The 18623-nt window shown below is 33.1% G+C and overlaps 1 long non-coding RNA gene across 2 annotated transcripts; it reads left to right on the forward strand.

The window, feature by feature from the left end:
• Positions 1-9671: 9671 nt before the first annotated feature.
• On the forward strand, positions 9672-11809 carry LOC7466782 (uncharacterized). 2 transcript variants are annotated; one of them, XR_002982881.2, is made up of 3 exons: positions 9672-10162; positions 10317-10384; positions 10566-11809. It is a non-coding gene; the product is annotated as an uncharacterized LOC7466782 (long non-coding RNA). The 2 variants fall into 2 exon arrangements; XR_008059666.1 differs by having other exon boundaries at positions 9677-10162; positions 11429-11809.
• The last annotated feature ends 6814 nt before the right edge of the window (positions 11810-18623 follow it).

An 18623-nucleotide genomic window follows, 5' to 3' on the forward strand; every position in this document is an offset into this window, starting at 1 on the left:
AACATGAACTTCATTCTGATAAATGTTTCCCTCTTCAATGGCTTTGTATTTTTGCACTTTTTCTTTTGCATTCTTCTTTGTCTTATAGACCCATTTGACACCTATTGCTTTCTTGCTTTCTGGTGGATAAGTCAGCTTCCAGGTATCATTCTTCTCAATGGCATGCATTTCTTCATCCATTGCTTCTATCTTCTCTTCTGTGATAGCTTTGTTGAAGCTAAGTGGGTCATTATCTGCAAAGAAACAAAATAGAGTTGTATCTTCGATGACTTGCGTGGCATCGTACAACTCGTCAAGATTTCTCATCCTTCTTGGTCCTTCTGACAATGAGGATGTTGCTGCTGGTGTTGATGATGATGCTCCTGGTGTGTTCCTCCTGTTGAATACAGGGAATCTGTGTACCGGACTTTGTGGTTCAGCTGTTGGTATAATCACCGGACTTTGTGGTTCAGTTGCTGGCACAATCGGTTCTTCGACAAGTACTGTTGGTCCTTCTTCACCTTCAAGGATCAAATCAATGTTGATCCATCTGACTGCTTCTTTATCATCAGTCCATTCCCAAGATTTATCTTCTTCAAAGATAACATCTCTACTCATAATCACCTTCTTCGTGATGGGATTATACAGCTTGTATCCCATCCTTCTTTCACCATATCCCACAAAGATGCATCTCTCGCTTTTATCATCGAGTTTTCTCCTTCTTGCATCTGGGATCTTTGCATATGCCACACAACCAAAGACTCGTAGATGAGTAACACTTGGTTTGTGACCACTCCATGCTTCTTCTGGAGTGACTCCTTGCAAACTTCTGGTTGGGCAGCGATTCAGTAGATACACTGCACATGATACAGCTTCAGCCCAGTATTGCTTGGGCAACTTCTTTGCTTTGAGCAGACTTCTTGCCATGTCAAGAATCGTGCGATTCTTCCTTTCAGCTACACCATTCAGCTGTGGTGTATAAGCTGGCGTTGTTTGATGTCTGATGCCTTGTTGTGTACAATAGGCTTCAAAATCATTTGCTGTATATTCTCCACCTTGATCAGATCTCACTGTTCTGATCATGTAGCCACTTTGCTTCTCCACAATTGCTTTAAAATCTTTAAAACAATTGAATACTTCTGACTTCCTCTTCAGAAAGTATATCCACGTCTTTCTACTAAAATCATCAATAAAAGTGAGGAAGTACCTATTCTTTCCAGTCGACATAGGCGTTATTTGGCCACACACATCTGTGTGTACTAACTCCAATGGCCTCTTTGCTTTCCAGTTGACTTCTTTGGCAAAACTGGATCTGTGATGTTTGCTGAGGACACAACTCTCACAGACTTCATCTGGATGATCAATGTGAGGCAAACCTTTGACCATCTTCTTGCTTGCTAGCATCTTCAAGCTCGTGAAATTCAGATGTCCAAGCCTCAGGTGCCAAAGCCATTCTTCACTGTTGGTGATGGCACTTAAACACCTTGCTGCATCATATTGGATGTTCAAAGGAAACATCCTATTCTTGGACATTTTCACATAGGCCATTAATCTCCAATTGTTGTCTCTAATTGTCAGATGACAATTCTTCGAGTAAAAAGTATATCCTCTCTCCAAAAGTTGACCTAAGCTGATCAGGTTCTGCTTTATGGCTGGGACATAATAGACATTGGCGATGTAGCTGGAATCGCCGTTCTTCAACTTGATTGGGATGCTGCCTTTACCTTTGAACGGAACCTTTGTGGTATCTCCAAAAGTAACTAGACCTTGCTTGGTCTCATTTAGATCACTAAATAACTCTCGGTAGCCGCACATGTGATTACTGGCTCCAGTATCTAGATACCATATATTTTCCTGTTTCTCGCCAAGTTCTTGTTGGACAAGAAATGCAGCTTCTTCTCTGTCATCCTTCTCTACATAGTTAGCTTGCTCATGTATCTCCAACGGAGCTTTCCTTCTGCATTCAGTGCTATAGTGCCCAAATTGATTGCAACTATAACATTGGATATTCCTCTTGTCACGGTTATTGTAACCGCCTCCTTTTCCTCTAGGAGTGAATGCTTGCTGTCCTCTACCTCCTCTGGTGGTGTTTCTACCACCTCTTCCTCTAAAGCTTGTATTCCAAGAACCTCTTCCTTGGAATCTCTGGAATCCTCCTCTGGATTGTTGACTTCCTGCTTGAGTGGTATATCCACTTGTTGAAGTCTCCCCTTGCTCATATCTCTCTTTGAGCGACAACTTTGCTTGTAAGGCATGCTCGATGGCCTTATCTCCATTTCGCTTTACAATCTTCTGCTCATGAGCTTGCAAAGAACTCATAAGTTCATCCACTGTCAACTTGTCCACTTCCTTGGACTCTTCAATGGCGACAACAACAAAATCAAATTTTGGATCTAGGGATCTCAAAATTTTCTCAGTAATTCGAGAATCTATGATGGCTTCTCCATTTCTCCTCATCTGATTGACTATCACCATAATCCTTGTGTGATAATCAGAAATAGATTCTGAGGACTTCATTTGCAATAACTCAAATTCACCTCGCAAAGATTGAAGACGAATCTTCTTGATTCTGTCAGCACCTTTGTATTTTTGTTGGAGAGCCTCCCATATATCATGTGATGTTTCAGCGGAAGCTATGATCTCGAATGTATCTTCATCAAGACCTTGGTAGATGATGGTCTTTGCTTTGTTGTCCTTCTTTCTGTTGACTTTCAGGGCTTGCTTCTGTGCCTCTTGTAAAGCATCTTCTTCTTCTTTGGACTCTGGTTCATCATAACCATAGTGTACAATCTCCAAACACTCTTGTGAACCAAGGAATGCCTTTAATCTGATGCACCAACTATCATAGTTGTCTTTGGTCAGCTTCGGGATGAGTGTTTGTGTACTTTCTGTAGTCATTTTGTTCTTGGAATGACTATATCTCCTTCTGGGAGCTCGGCTTGAAAAACGGACACTGTAGATCGATCCGGAATGGTCGAAATAGTCGGGAACCGGTCTGACTTTGTAGAAATCAGGTCCGAAAATGGGTGAACCGGTCACAAAACCAATTCTGGGCGTCGGGCGGTTCGCTGGGTTGAACCGGGAATATTCTGTGGAATATTCTATCGGCTCGGCTTAGGCTAATAGCGGCTCGGCTTAGCGGCTCGGCTTGAAAAGGGAATATTCTTGGGAATATTCTTCGGCGCGGCTGGAGGCTTGGCTTGAGGCTCGGCTCGGCTCGGCTTAAACGGCTCCAATATGGCGCGCGTGGACGTCACTCGTCTTCTTCCTCTGGAGCGCGTGGGTGCGACTGGGCTACAGTCACCGGATCTTCAGTAGGCGCGTGTAGCTCACCCCGGTGTCCGATTGAGCTGATTTTTGCGGCAGTGAGTTCGTATGGATGAGCTCTACACGGTGGAATGATCAAAACTTGTTTATGACAACTTTGAAAATTCGGATATCTCCCAAAAACACTTCTGTTTCTGACGAACGGGGCTCTGATACCAATTGTTGGTGGGAGAAACCACTGGTGGTGGCTTTGAAACACTCGGAGGGGATAAAACACACTGTTTTATTTCAAGAACAAAAGCTTACAAACAATTAACACAAAAGCTTAACACAATACACGCCCTCTCTCTCTCTCTCTCTAGTGTTTCTCTCTACTCTCCCCACACAGAATAACATAAGCTTAGCTTGCTATTTATACACAAATTCAAAACAAGATAATTCAACCTTCAAGTGTGAAGGCGGCTGGCGGCTGTGGCGGCAAACAGCTGGCGGCTGGCGGCTGGCGGCTGGCCGGTTGGTGGCTGGGCGGTGACAGCTGGTGGCTGCCTTCCTTGACCTTCTAGATGGATTGAGTTTAATACAACAATATGAACCTCTACCTTTTAATTTATTTCAATGAGATTGTTGTGGATGCATTATTGGATTTTGCAAGGTAGCATCAAAGTTTCATCATGCATGGTTTTCTGCTATGGTGAAAATACAGAAAATCGCTTCAAAATGTTATTCAAACCAAACATAGAATGTTCATAGATTCTTTGAGCCTTTAGAACGTTATCATTTTGTTGTGCTGAAGCACAGCTTACATTCATACTTACCATACTTGAAAGCATTGAAGCGTAAGCTGTAGTTTCAGTACTTCAATGAATGGAAGTGGTTCGGATTTTTGCTGCTCTTTTCATTGATTATTTATTTTTAACATATTCAAATATCAATCATATACCATAAGTCATCAAGTCAGAGACTCGTAAATAGAATAACTCCAGAACAGTGCATTGTACATGATGAGGTCAAGGTGACTTGTATTTTTCAAGAACCAGGTCATATGTTTTCTTTTCTAATAAGATACTGGTTTTTCAAGAACAACCAGGTCATAAATAGACAAAGGTTCAAGCTCATCACTCCACTAACCCTAGAATTTCATACTGATGTATAAATAAATCATTCAGTTTCTGCTGACATTCCTTTTTGCAGCTCCAAGAGGCATGAAGTTCTTTATTTGCCTTGAAACTCCTGGATTGATTCAAGCTCATTTTGGGGCGAAAAAAGGAGGTAAAGAACAGGAGAGTGCCATCAAACCTGCTTTTTAACTGTCTCTAGGCTCTCTGCTACCTTTTTTTATTTTTATTTTTCAAAGAAAGCACCAACGACTCCATCATATGGTAAAATTATTTTAATTATCTAAACAAGCAAATGACGTTTCTTAGAGATGCATCCAAGTCAACGTAGCTCGAAGATGTAATGACTGGTTGAATTTTTAGGTTTATCTCTTGTAAAAAAAAATCTTGAAAAAAATAAAGGAAAGGAAATATCAAAACCAGACTCATTTAAGAGCCTAGACTTAGATTCAGAAGCTTGAGCTGATCAAGCCTCGACACGTTTTGTCAGGCTCCATTTAGAGCCGAGGTAGGCTGGGCCTCGATCTATTACTTTCTTCATCAATGAATCATCTTACAGCCTAGCCTGATCCAATGTATGAAGAAGTTGGACTAAAAAAAGAAGTTTGTCATCGTGTCCCTTAATCACTGCTGTAAAAGATGTGGCAAATTATCAAATTATTAAATCAGATTCTTATTTTTTATATAAATTTCTTTTTTTATTTTCTAATATTATTTTTCACTCATTTGAAAAAAAATATTTATTAAAATAAAGATTCATAAAATGCATTCCTATATTGTTTATAAATTCTATTCACATCACATATAATTAAAAATAACATGCCCTTTGATCATACAAAAAATAAAACAGGACCATGAATAAAACTTTTGTTTATATAATGCACTATACAGGTATAAATAGAACATTATAATAAACAATAAGACTCTTTTTCTTATTTATTTTATTGTTTCTAGAAAGACATGGAATTTTGTTCTAAAAATATATGATACCAAAAATATATTCAGTTTCTAGCTATATTAATAAATAAATTGGTATAAGTTTTTTTAGTGATTATTATTTTTAAGGAACCTAATTGTAAACCGTCATACACATGCATAAAACATATATATTTATATATTAACTACTTACTAGTTTATGTCCTTTTTTTATTTATATACAATCAAAATTTAATTATTCGTTTTTACAATCAACATACTAAATTAGTTACAAATTATCAAATTCCATATGAAACCATTCAAATTTTAAAACCAAACATTTTAATTTAATAACATACAAAGATTATTTACTTATAAATAATTCAACATAATATATTAAAAATTATTTAAAAAATTAATAGTTGAATTAGACTTGCTCTTATGTCAAAACCTAGTGATAAGAAACTAGTTTATCCATCTGCGCTTTCATTACGAGTTGGAAATAAACTTTTTGAAACATAAAAAAAAAAAACATTTAGATCCTTGAAAATTTTATGATATTTTCATTAAACTTAGTATAGTAGTTTGAACTTGAAAAATCCCTACTCAACTCTTTAACTGATATTTAGTTAGCTCACCAATTCCGCAACCCAAATTATAAACTTCATTGAGTTAAAGTGATTTTTTATTTTATCATATCATAGAAAATACTAAGATTAATTTATTATTAATATGATATTGAATGATAAAATTTAATAAAAACTTCAGTTTAAACGATGGCAAATTGACAAGAAGAAAAACCAAAAGATATAAAAGCAAATTTCAAAAAAAACCTCAATTTAACTCTTTATTTAATATTAAATCAACCCAATTATAAACTCTACTCGGTCAGTATAAATTAATAGGTAATGCAAAACTACATTATATATAGTTTGAAAGAATCCTATCCTTTCTCGTGTATTTTCACGTACAAGGTAGAGACTTTTTCTTTTTTCTTTTTTCTTTTTTCTTTTTTTTTTCTTTTTTCTTTTTTCTTGAAAAGTCGGCAACGGCTACAACACATAATGGGACCACGTTAGTTTTGTTGGATGGGAAACTTAATGACACCATAAAGGCAGGCACGTATGGAAAGAGGACAGAAATTGTTTTTTGTGAAAATCTGCATTTAGCATGAGAGTACCTTACCTTCTAAAAGTATATCTTTTTGGCTCATGTTGCAAGAAGTTTTCAATTTTGTTCAAAAATCTCGAGCACGTACCGAATGAGTTATTCAGGGGAGTTCGATACCTTTGAACATTAAGACTTCATTTTAATACATGAAATGTACATACATAGTCTTACCATTAAATAAAAAGAACTTATTGATGAAAAAAAAAAAAACAATAAAACATTTCTACTTATTCAAAATCTAATACACTCATCTTTGTTCGTGGTTTTCCCCCTAATTTGCAATTAAAGATTCGTAATTATTTTCAATCTGAATAGAGAAATTTAATATTGATTAATAGTGTTGACTTTTCGATAGATTAAGATATATGTGATTCATTGTTTTGTTGATTTGTAATGGCTTAAACTTGTTGGTATATATACATGGAATGTAACCCATTAATACATATATAAACATTAAAGTTCAAAATTTCTTTCAAATATCAGCTTATAATTTTATAATTTGTTTTTCATTTTTTAGCTTTGTTGTCTTTATATATATATATTTGAGTGTATAGAAAAAAACACGCACACATTAAAAGCCCGTTTGATATTATAGTAGTGGTTACTTTTCAAAATATACTTTTTGCTTGAAATACATTGAAATAATATATTATATATATATTAAAATTTATTTTTAACATTAGCTTATCAGAACAATCTAAAAATATTAAAAACAATTTAATTTGAAATAAAAAGAAAAAATTAAAAAATTAATTTTTTAAAGATACTTTTAAAACAAGCAGGTTATGTCAATTACTATGTACATTATTCTTGTTTTTTTTTTGTGATTTAAAAGTGTTTTTTTAAAAAAATTATTTTTTCTTTGCTTCACAGTATTATTTTTTGTATTTTTAGATATTTTGATTTGCTGATATAAAAAATATTTTTTAAAAAATAAAAAATAATTATTTTAATATATTTCTAAATAAAAATTATTTATATAATAATAAATGTAGTGTATTAGATGATGAGATAGCTGAAAAATAAATTACCAGATGAGATCATAAAGCACATCATCACCATCCATCATTAACACATAATTGCAAAAAAAATACCTAGTTTTCAATCAATTAATATTTTAATATCCTTTAAACAAGAAATTGGAAAAACAAATAAAACCCCAGCTCAGCGGTCCCCACCCATGATCCCTAATTAATTCCAATCTTACACGTCACTCTCCTATGGTACAAAACCCACAGAATCCACTTGCTCCTGTCTCCTCCTCTAGTAGGACCCACGCCACAGAACTCCTCTCTCTGCATTAAATACTGTCACGTGGCGGTCGGTGCCTGGATCATAGAATCCGACCCGCCGAACTGTTTGGACATTTTGACCGCTGATTTTTCTTCTTCTTTTTTTAATAGCAGTAATTTCTCTGTCTTCCTCGTTATTCGGGCTATTTTTATTTTTCCTCGGCCCCCACCCTAGGCTCCCGCTGACACCGACATGTCGGGTTTCAAGGTAGTCTATTTATATCCGTTAGATCCTGAGGTTGAGCGGCTGGGATTTTATATTCCTTGAAACGCCGTCTTTGCCATGACGTGTTTCTAGGAAGAAATTGTTTCATGTCTCTGCTTTGCCCTAAATAACAACTCTGTAATATGTTTTTATTATTTTTTTCTTGGTAATAAAAAAAGATAGTACTAATTAATAACTACAGTCTAGACAGGTTCATTATTATGTATTTGGACCGAGAAGAGGTCAGTCAACGACTCAAGCAATTCCTCTACGTGGGCAGTAACCTAATCAAGAAAAAAATATCTTAATTCTCCAGCTTTACGTGGAATTGAGTTTTGAAAATTGTAGTTAATTTATACCAAAGCCATGAAAGCAAAGATTTTAAGTTTCAAATGTATTGAATTTCCAGAACCATGATTTACTTAGTAGCTAATATCTTTTCTGAAAATTTTAAAAAAGTCTTACAAATTGCATGCATCAAGATATCTCCAGATGATTCTAATTCACGTACAATATTCATGATATCTTACAAATTGCTGAAATGTGTAGTAGTTGAAGAAAGTGTTTTGAATGGAGAAATCGGTGAGGTCTTGGAATGAGTAGTGGTGTAGTTGAAAGGGGACGGCTTGAAATAACATGACGAAGGGAAATTTCGCAGAACTCAAGAAAAGTTTCCATTTGTGAGACAAAAGAAATTCCCTTTGAAATATTTGTAAATCAAAACGGGTATAGAGAAGAAAATGCAGAGCTATAATGAGAAAATTAAGAAGAAAATAATACTGGTCCCATACATAATTTATCGTGTATGAAAGGATGAATGATGAGTCAGGCGGGGTGGCCGTGCGGGTATTGGACAGTACACAGGAAGAGTTGAAAGAAAGAAGGAAAGTGGGGATAGGTAAAGCTTAGAAAAAATAATAAGGTAATGATGATAGAATCGCATTAAAGCCAGACTTGTCTTCTGTCCAGGCTAATTTATTTTAACTCCCCATTTTGTCTTCATCTCTCTGTCTTCTCTATACATGCTCAATAATTAATTAATTAATTAATTAATGATGATGATGATAATACCACATAAAAAAACAGTGCACTAATGGTGTTTTAATGCTTTTTTAATTTTTAAAAATGATTATGAGAATAATTTGTGAGGAAACAGGTCGTAGCATGTAACAGGTCGGGTGATTTACCGGTAGTAACAATACTAGCATCAGAATTCAGACATGCTGACTGATGACCTAGGAAATGTAAGAAATTAATTGGAGTTACATGCTTTTTGGCGTTTGTAGGGTGTGGATACAGGCAGCTGTTTTAGCTATAGGTTTGTCTTACCTTTTCTTTCTTAAATAAAGAAAGAAAACAAGAATCCCAACACTGATTAAAACCCCTTTTTTTCCCAATTTAAAAGTTAAGCAATTTATTTTTTTAGCCTCTTAATGCAGAAATTAATAATAATAATAAAGACAAAGAAAGAAAAACAGAGAGAGACTCGTATCACTATGCTAAAGTACATTGGTAATTACAAGACAGCACTGTAGAGGTAGTAGCAAGCACGACTACCTACGTTGTCTTTGCTTAATTAAACTGCTATATTTTCCTCACTGAGACCAGAAAAGAAAAGGGCCATCTTGCATTAGGAATTAACACAGCCCATTTTCTTAGAATTTTTTTTTTTTTATATTAGTATTTCAATGCCTCTCTCTCTACTCTCTCTGCTTTTATATACACCACACCACTATATATACAAGTCAAAACACCATATGGGTTAGGCTTTCTATGCAGGGGAAGAAAAGGTGTGTGGGTGTGTTGAGGGGAATGTTGGCTGGCTCGAAGCTTAAGCAAAGAGTTTCCTAACATGAAACAACTGTTAAGGCTTCGGACCAGGCTTCATTCCCCTCAAACATACAAGCTTATTTTATGCATTTCATGTGCAAATTCATCAGTTATTTCTTTCTCTCTTTGTTTATTAGAAGATATAGCATGAGTTCAGTTTCGTGAGGGTTAGGTTGAGAGGAATGTTGTCTGGCTCGAGGTCATTGAGGCCATGATTATACAGACATGGCATTACCTGATGACAGCCGAGAAAATTCAAAGTCTGTGTGTATCTTGTACCTCGATGATTCTCGGACCAGGCTTCATTCCTTCCAACAAACATTTGCTACAATTTCTTTGCTTGCCATCTCATGATTCTCCTAACTACAATTCCATAATATCAACTTCTGGTGAAGTTCTCTCTCTTTAACTTGTTTACTGTTCTCTTTTCTCTATGGTTGCAATTGTGTGTGTACATATGAATCTGAAGGTCTATCTATGTAATTTTTTTTGTCTTCTGATGAATATCTATGTCTTTATTGTCTTTGGTTGTAATTTCTACAGGTTGCTAGCTTAGCTTTTCTTTAAGTTCCATCTCAGCTATGTGGTCAATACTCCTAAATACAACAAAGGTAAGCTTATATAACAACTATCTCCCACCTTGGATGAGCATAGCATCTCTCTCTCTCTCCTCTCTCTCCAAAAAAAAAATAAACAACACAGACAGACAGAAAACCATACAGTAGTTTCTTGATTATTCCTTACTTAACATGATATAACAGAGATTTAAGAGAATTATTTTCTCTAACTCAGATGTGGGATCTAGCTAGCCATGAATGCCTACATTTGACGTGGACAAGATAGCAGGTGCAGTGAAAAGCCATTGGATTTTGAAATTGTTAGCAGGAACCTAGCTAAAACCTACACTTTCTTCCATAGAGTCCAAAAGGCAGCCTTCTATATAGCCTCAAGTTTAATACTGCTCCCCCTTTTAAGAATCTAAGGTAAGGGATATGTTAGAAACATGCAAGAAAAGACATCCATCTGTTTCTCTTTCCTAGTAAATTAATGGGTGCATTCCCATGCAAACGATTATATCAAATTAGAAGCAAATCTTCAGTAACCAGGTAGATGCTGGATACATATGATCAGTTACCCTAAATAGCCCATGATTATATAGCTTTCAAATGGTTATATTTCATTCCCAATTTAGCAACTAAAATTAGACTATTGTTTTATGTGTTTTTGCTCAGAAAGATGATGTGGGCTATGACTTATGAACTAAGCTTAGCATTGAAACGTAACTGTTGCACTTGTTTTGGGGCTTTGTTTTGTTGTAAGAAGTTAGCATTTAAGGGCTGGGTCATGAAAAATACTGAATTAAAAGATTCCATTCGTAGATGTTAACAGTTAACAAGAGAAGAAAGGCAGCTAGCTTCTCGGTTATCATAGATCCTTATGATCAACTTTTTTGTTGCCATTAACTATTTATGACCCAAAAAAACCTGCATATTATATGACAACGAAAAACTTTACTGGAAAAGAGAGAGAGAGAGAGAAGCACAGAGAAAATGGTGTAGTGCATTTATGACAAGGGCTTTTGAGTTGTTGAAAAAATCAGATAATTATACTATCCTTGGAAAAGCTAGCTAGCTCACAGATTTCAAACATGGCAGGGTCTTCTCTTGCTTGTTTCTCTCGTGGAGGAAGGTCCAGTCCAGATATTTTGGCTTTTGAAAAGCCAACGTCAATTTCAATTTTCCATTAGAGAGAAGAGGAGAGAGAGGAAGGGAGAGTAAATGACGACTATCTGACGCTTCTTGGGAAATGTAACGAGATAGAGAAGGCATTAATAGATGGATAGACATGGTATTGTTCCACCAACATCAATCTCTCCTGTTTGACAGCTTCATCATCATGTATTTATTATTATTGAGTACTTCAATACCAGCTAGCTCTGATGGCTAGCTTATTAGGGTTCTGTAGTGTTACAGTGTTGTGTGAAAGTAATGTGAAGCTATTTGTGGCACAGGAATATACTACCATCTTCCAAGCTTTGCAGCTATTGCATGGTAAATGGTGACCTAAGTACTTGTTTTTAATAGTTTGTTTTTTAAAATATTTTTTATTTTAAAAAAATTATTTTTTAATATTAACATATTAAAAATATAATTTAAAAAAAAAAGCTAAAAAATAAAATTTATTGGATTTATAGTTTATTTATTGTACATGATACTACAGAAAACAAATTAAAATATTTTTGTATATCTGAACTAACGGTTTCGTGTACACAACTAAAAACGAATGATTGTAATCAATCAAGTGATATATATATATATATAAAGAGTGGGAATTAGTTGATGTGATAAAGTTATATTTCGGATAGTCGTCAAAGAATCTAGCTAAGCTAGAATCAAATTAAAAGTGGATCAATTAACAAGGGATTGACTAATTGTGGGTTCAGAATGCAAAAGCACGTCCTTTCCATGTACCCAAAGCGGGAGGGGGGAAAAAACATCAGTCACACAGAGATAAATATGCATAAGAGAGTTCTTAATTATACTCGTAGCAAATTTCATGCAAGAATAAACATTGACATAAAGAGTTTTTAAACTGACATTTACCTCTAGCTATCATGGTCACAAGACTTGACTTGATATGAAGCCAGGGTTACTAGTTGAACAGGTTGACTAATGAGTTAACCTAGACTCTGACTTTTTAGAAGAAATTAAAACCTTGAAACAATGTTATTTAAAGAATTAAAAAATAAATAAAAATAATGTTTTGATTATATATATAATCTTTCTATTGACCTAATCAAGATTAAGCCCTGGATGGCAGGTCATCGGGTTGACCCATTGAATCACCTTTAATTAATTTATTAAAGGAATTAATTTCTACTTATCAAGAGAAACTCACGAAAAATTGTCTTTTCCTCTAAATTTTATTTCGTGAAAAACTCGTTTTTTTTTTATTTTCACAATTTTTTGGTAATAACATAATATCTCTCCAAACGTGATTCAACAGTAAAACTTAAGAGTCGTCCTTGCGAGGTCTCATATTCAATACTTCATAATGTTATATTAAAAGGCGAGGCTTGTTCATGTACTTAATTGGAATTGCGATAATCGGTGGTTTTGAATAGTAAAATATGAGTTTGTTATAATTAAATAAAAATATATTTTAGATATATTACGTGAATAAATTAGTAAATATATTTTTGAATTGAAGAGATAGTTCAAGATTTAGAAGGCCTAGTTATATTAGACCAGAATAATAACTTAAAAAAATTATAATTTTTTATTTAATTTTTTATCCAAAAAAATGTCAAATTTTTACAAGAATTTTTGTGGGTTGTTTTTTCTAAAATAGTCAATGAGTCGTTACGCAGACCGTTAGATTTTAAATTTCAAAAAGCCTGTCGATACCTCTAGTTTTGATAGTTTTTGTGATTTTGTTTTTTGAATTTCTTACTTGTTTCAGATTAATTTTATATTTTTTTTCTTTGTAATTTCAGTATTTTTGTTTTTATTTTCTAATTAATATAGGATTTTTTACCTATTCAAGGCTACGTAAAACCTCTCTTGAAAAGATAGACTTCATTATCATTATTTAAAAGAAAATAACCTAATGAATTTAGAGCTCACATCTATAAATTCTTCTATCCATTCAAATATTATGGATTTTTTTGTATAATTTTTTTTTTTTTTTTTTTAGCATACACTTGCATTACTTGTTCCGTAAAGTGTGAAGGGCCTTATAAACACCTCTACGTTTAGCATACAGCTAGGGTGGGAAAGAGAGAGAGAGGACCATGAAGAAAGAAAGGTAAGATTGCCTTGTTCTGGTGAACTGTACCGGTTGGATTGTATCAATCTGTCTTATTAGTTCATATCTGTTAAGGAAGATGAGCCCTTTTTGTTTGCAACATCTTATCAATCCAATCTGTCTTCTTTTCAATTACTGCAAGCCTTTTAACTTTTGTCCACCGTTTAAGATATGTGTTCTATCAAGAAAAGAAAAACTTGTGGAAGTGCTCCAATGCTCTAAACGTCGATGTCTTTTCACTTGTTTAGTCTAGCTAAAACTCAGATTAATTTGAGAATATCTGGACAACGTAAGTACAATGTTTTCGTGTGGGGTTCGAGTGGACAATTGATTATCTATGGTGTTTAGATTTAGGACTGCAACCCCCTCAATCGCCGAGACTGTGGTGATCCTAGGGCAGGAAAAAAAAAAAAAAAACAAAAACCCTAATTTCTTCTTCTTGCAAACCCTATTTTTTCTCGAGTGACCACAGAAGAGACTGAGAAGACAAATAATTGTGGAAGCTAAAGAATATGTCAAAACAAGATAAAAGTCCTAACATATTTCTTCTCGCCAAAATGACACAACGTAAATTTAAAGAGAAATTATCAAACAGGAAGTCAAACGACCACGTTTCAAGGAGGACTCAAATTCCCTAATCATGTTGAATAAAGAGGGGAGAAAGATGGAGAACGATCCCAAATTGGGAAATCTTAATTAAACAGAACTGTAATTCCCAACAGGATAAGAGATATTCACAAATTGTAAGCTTGCAGCTAACACAGTAATGTTTAATAAATTTTGAAGATAATGCTTTTGTGGTTTGTGGTGAGGCAGAGAGGCCTGGCCTAGATCGATCGGCCTAGAGCCAGGTGTTTAGATTCCACCGGTGTTAGGACTCAGGCCCAGTCACGCCAATTTTATTTTTATTTTTTTAAGAAAAATGCTACCTTATTGTATAGCAAAAAAATATTAACAAATTAACTAGATTGGTGATTTACTGCATCCTCGAGTATGTTTGTTGTTGTGTTTTAAAAAATGTATTTTAAAAATTTTAATTTTTTTATTTGTTTAAAATTTAATTTTTTAATATTTCTAGATTATTTTGATATGTTGGTTTTTAAAATAAATTTTTAAAAAATATTATTTTGATGTATTTTCAAGTAAAAAACAATCGCCACCGTAATACCAAACATGCTCGAATTAATCAACCCAAACAGAAAATCACTTCTTCTCTCTCATTGATCAATTAAAAATCTTCTCACTTGAAAAATCAATTTCTCTCTCCTCTTGAACCCAAATTTTTTTTAAAAAAAATAGTAATTAATCATCTAGTAGGTGGCTCAGTGGTAAGAGTTTGGGATCAAGGGGTTTGCTCCCCCTGTAGTCTCAGGTTCGAACCATATGGTTACTAATATGATGGCCACTGGAGGCTTACATAGTCGTTAATTTCAGTTCCTGTGGGATTAGTTGAGGAGCACGCAAGCTGGCCCGGACACCCACATTAATCAAAAAAAAATTAGTGATTAAACTTGAGAGGTAGCTCAACTGGTGAGATCTTAAGTTTGCTCCTCAATGGTTATGAGTTCGATTTTCTTCAGGGTCAGGCTTATATGGTCGTCAATTTTAGAACCCGTGAAATTAATCGAGGTACGTGTAAGCCAGCCGAATAACTATGTTAATAATAATAATAATAACTTTGTGATAATAATTGATTTGTAGTATGATTTCGTGATTGGTTGTCCATTTTTGAGGATCTCGCATGGATTTCATCCATATCGAAAAGCATCATATCTATGCGAAATTCAAGATCTATATTATACATTTCGGTAAAAATGGGTTTCAGCAATCTCTTTGGTTTTCACAAATCAGATCTGTTAATACAATTCAATATATCAGAATTATTATTATTATTATTTTGGTTTGACAGATCCAGAATCAAGCATAAAAACAATGCACAAGTACAAGTAGCCCCAGGATCTAGTAAGCTGCAACAATCTTCAACTCCTAGGCTTGGAAGCGTATTGACCAAGGTTTTTAATTGACAGGTTCTCCCATGACAACGCTTCAGTTTTGACTCCAAGATTTCCACCTACTCCGTTCGCCGGCGGAAGTCTAAATCAGAGCCATTGACGTGGTTGTGACGAGAATCTTTGGTTGTCTGCGCTCAGAGGATAAAACCACAATTGTACCTTTGATTCTAGCTCAGATGTGTAAAGGGCTTTCTGATAGTGCTTGTGGGATAAACCAATATTCTATTCTCCATGGACAACGTGCCATCTTGCAATTGTGGATGCTGTCATTTCAAGATCATTAAGAATAAAACTAAAAGGTATAGGCTCTTCATTCTTAGTTTTTATTCTCTCACACACGTTACCATAGATGTACTGTGTGAAACTTTTTATTTTTTTAATTTGTTTCTCAAACTGTTTTTTAATGTTTTAGTTTTAATTAAAAACTAGATAATTTTGATTTTTTTTTTTATGAAAGAGTGAGGTTGAAAGAAAAAGGACATAAAAGAAGAGGACTTTTAAACATGGATGGCGAGTTTTGAAAAAGATACACTTTGATCCTTAAATTTAAAAAATAACGTGGATTATATAATTTCAGTACCTCAATATTTTTTAAATTCAATTTTGGTACAAAAATTTATTTTTGTTATTTTTTAGTCCCTGATTAAGAGATGAGAGATCGCGGATTCTGGTGGTAGAGAGATAAACATGTCGTTGACATTGATTTAGACCATCAAAACGGATGATATTTATGTTAAATGGTTTTTTTTTATGAAGACAATTCATATTAGGTGTTTTTTAACTTTAAAGTTCGTGAAAAACATATCTGAGCTTGAGTTGATTTTTGGTTTCGAGTTGATTTTGGTTTTTGGGATGATGTTTTAGTTTTTTTAAGCCATGGATAGGTTTATCATGGTTCTTAAAGTTTTTATAGGTGTTTTGGGTAAACAATAGGTTGAAAAATAAGTTTTTTGGTAAAAAAATCTTAGGCCCTGATTTTCCGGTCACCACAATGGTTGAAATCCGGGCATGATCAGATGACACGTCGTCTAAATTTTTTAAGGAAAAAATGGTCATCCACCATAGGTGAGGGCCCAGTCACGCGGGGCTTGCCAAGCCCGCCTGATCTTTTTTATTTTTTTCTAATTTTTTTTTCAATTAATTCTTCTTCTTATATATTTTTTTAGAAATTATTTATATTTAGATTAATACCCCTTCACCCTTTTTATTTTGTTTAGAAAACCTCTTTTAAATTATGATTATTTTTTGATTATGCGTTTAAATTTTAAAGAGGTTTTTCTAATTCATCTATAATTTTTTTTAACCTTTTTTATAGATGAACTATATTTTTTAAAATAAAAAATAATTATTTTCAAATAATATTTCTAATATGTGTAGCTTTGCATAATATTATTTTTTTTATTCAATCAATTTAATGTGTTTGTCTATTTCTATTATTGTTTGATTGAATAAAAATAATATTGTAATAAACAAAATTTAGCAAATATAGCTAAGTAAATATCTTGTCTTACGAGATTAAATATCTTGATATACACATATCTCTTGATTTTTCAAGTTTTATTTTTAGATATCATTAATAACTTTTATTTATTTATTAACACACATGGTTCTTATTTTATTTAATTATAAGTATATATAAACTTTTTGATTTGCACTTTAATTTTTTAAATTATAGAAATACATTAAAAATTCATGTATATATAATTTTGTAATAAAAAATAAAAATATTTGACATAACGGTTTACCCATATGAAGTGGTTGCACAACTAAAGAATATCCCTCCAACCTTACGCACACCAAGTGTCCTCAACGATTGGAGCCATTTTTGGATTCTAGTGGTGGTGTTGGGTGAAATGAAGAGATGAGAAGCAATCTTTTTATTTGTTTGCAATCTAGAAAGGGAAAAGAAGAAAAATATTATAGTTAAAAAGATGATGAAATTTAACAATAATTGTTTCTTGGCTTTTAAGGTTTTCATTTCCAAAAAAAAAATCAAATAAAGGGAATTTGTGGTATTTTTAAAGTTCAGGATCTCTTTAGTTATTAAATGAAAAAAAAAACTTATAAATAATCGAATAAATTTTGTTGATTTTGTTTAGACATTAGTTACAAGACGTAAACTTTTATGCACACACCAAAGTTAATGATATAAAATGTAATTTTTCAAAACTCAATAGATAAGTATAATTTTAACCAAACTATAGGATGATGGGGGTAATTCTTTCTTCTTATAAAAAATAAAATAAAAAAAGATCAAAATTGACATTGAGAAAATCTAAAAACCCTTTTTCCAGTGCACTTTCCAAGAAGTGTGTAAAACTATCATTTAGTCCGTAATTGTTTTTTATATTTTCTCCCTTTTATTTTTGAATTTATGTTTTGATACAGAGCTTTATTTTTTTACCTTTTAGTCCCTTAATCTTGAGAAAAAAGAGAGAAAGGCCCTAGAAAATTTTAAAACAAAGAAAGCTTTTGGGTATTTTGAGTGCTAATAACTTTGATTTGATGTCTAGAGATTCTTCTTTAAAAGAAACTCAATGGATATGATTTTCACTTTCAATGATATAGGAAAAAATAAATAAGAGCTCGGTAATAAAAAAAATTATTTGATTTGATTTGAATTTTTAAGATTGATTAGAATGTGTTTCAATATTAAAAAAAATATCATTTTTTTTATTTTCTTAATTAAAACTTGTGTTTAGGTTTATGATAAATTTTTTTTTTAAAAAAATACTTTTGATCAAAAGAATTTATAATAAAAAGGAACGCATTAATAAGGGATGAATTTTGATTAAAGAGATATTTTTTATCCATATTTTAAATTTAAATTTAAATTGTTAATCTTTTAGAAATATTTATTTTCATTACTTTTTAGTTTTTATGTAATAAACAACGTATACTTTAATTTTTCTAGAGTTTATTAATCTTATTTTTCTTAATATGTGAAAATTATCAAATCATTGTTTTTTTTTTTATATAGTTTACATGTAATAAACAACGTATACTTTAGCTATTTTCTATCTTGCCGAGC

This window comes from Populus trichocarpa, chromosome 7 (assembly GCF_000002775.5).
Source record: "Populus trichocarpa isolate Nisqually-1 chromosome 7, P.trichocarpa_v4.1, whole genome shotgun sequence".
Lineage (NCBI taxonomy): Eukaryota > Viridiplantae > Streptophyta > Magnoliopsida > Malpighiales > Salicaceae > Populus > Populus trichocarpa.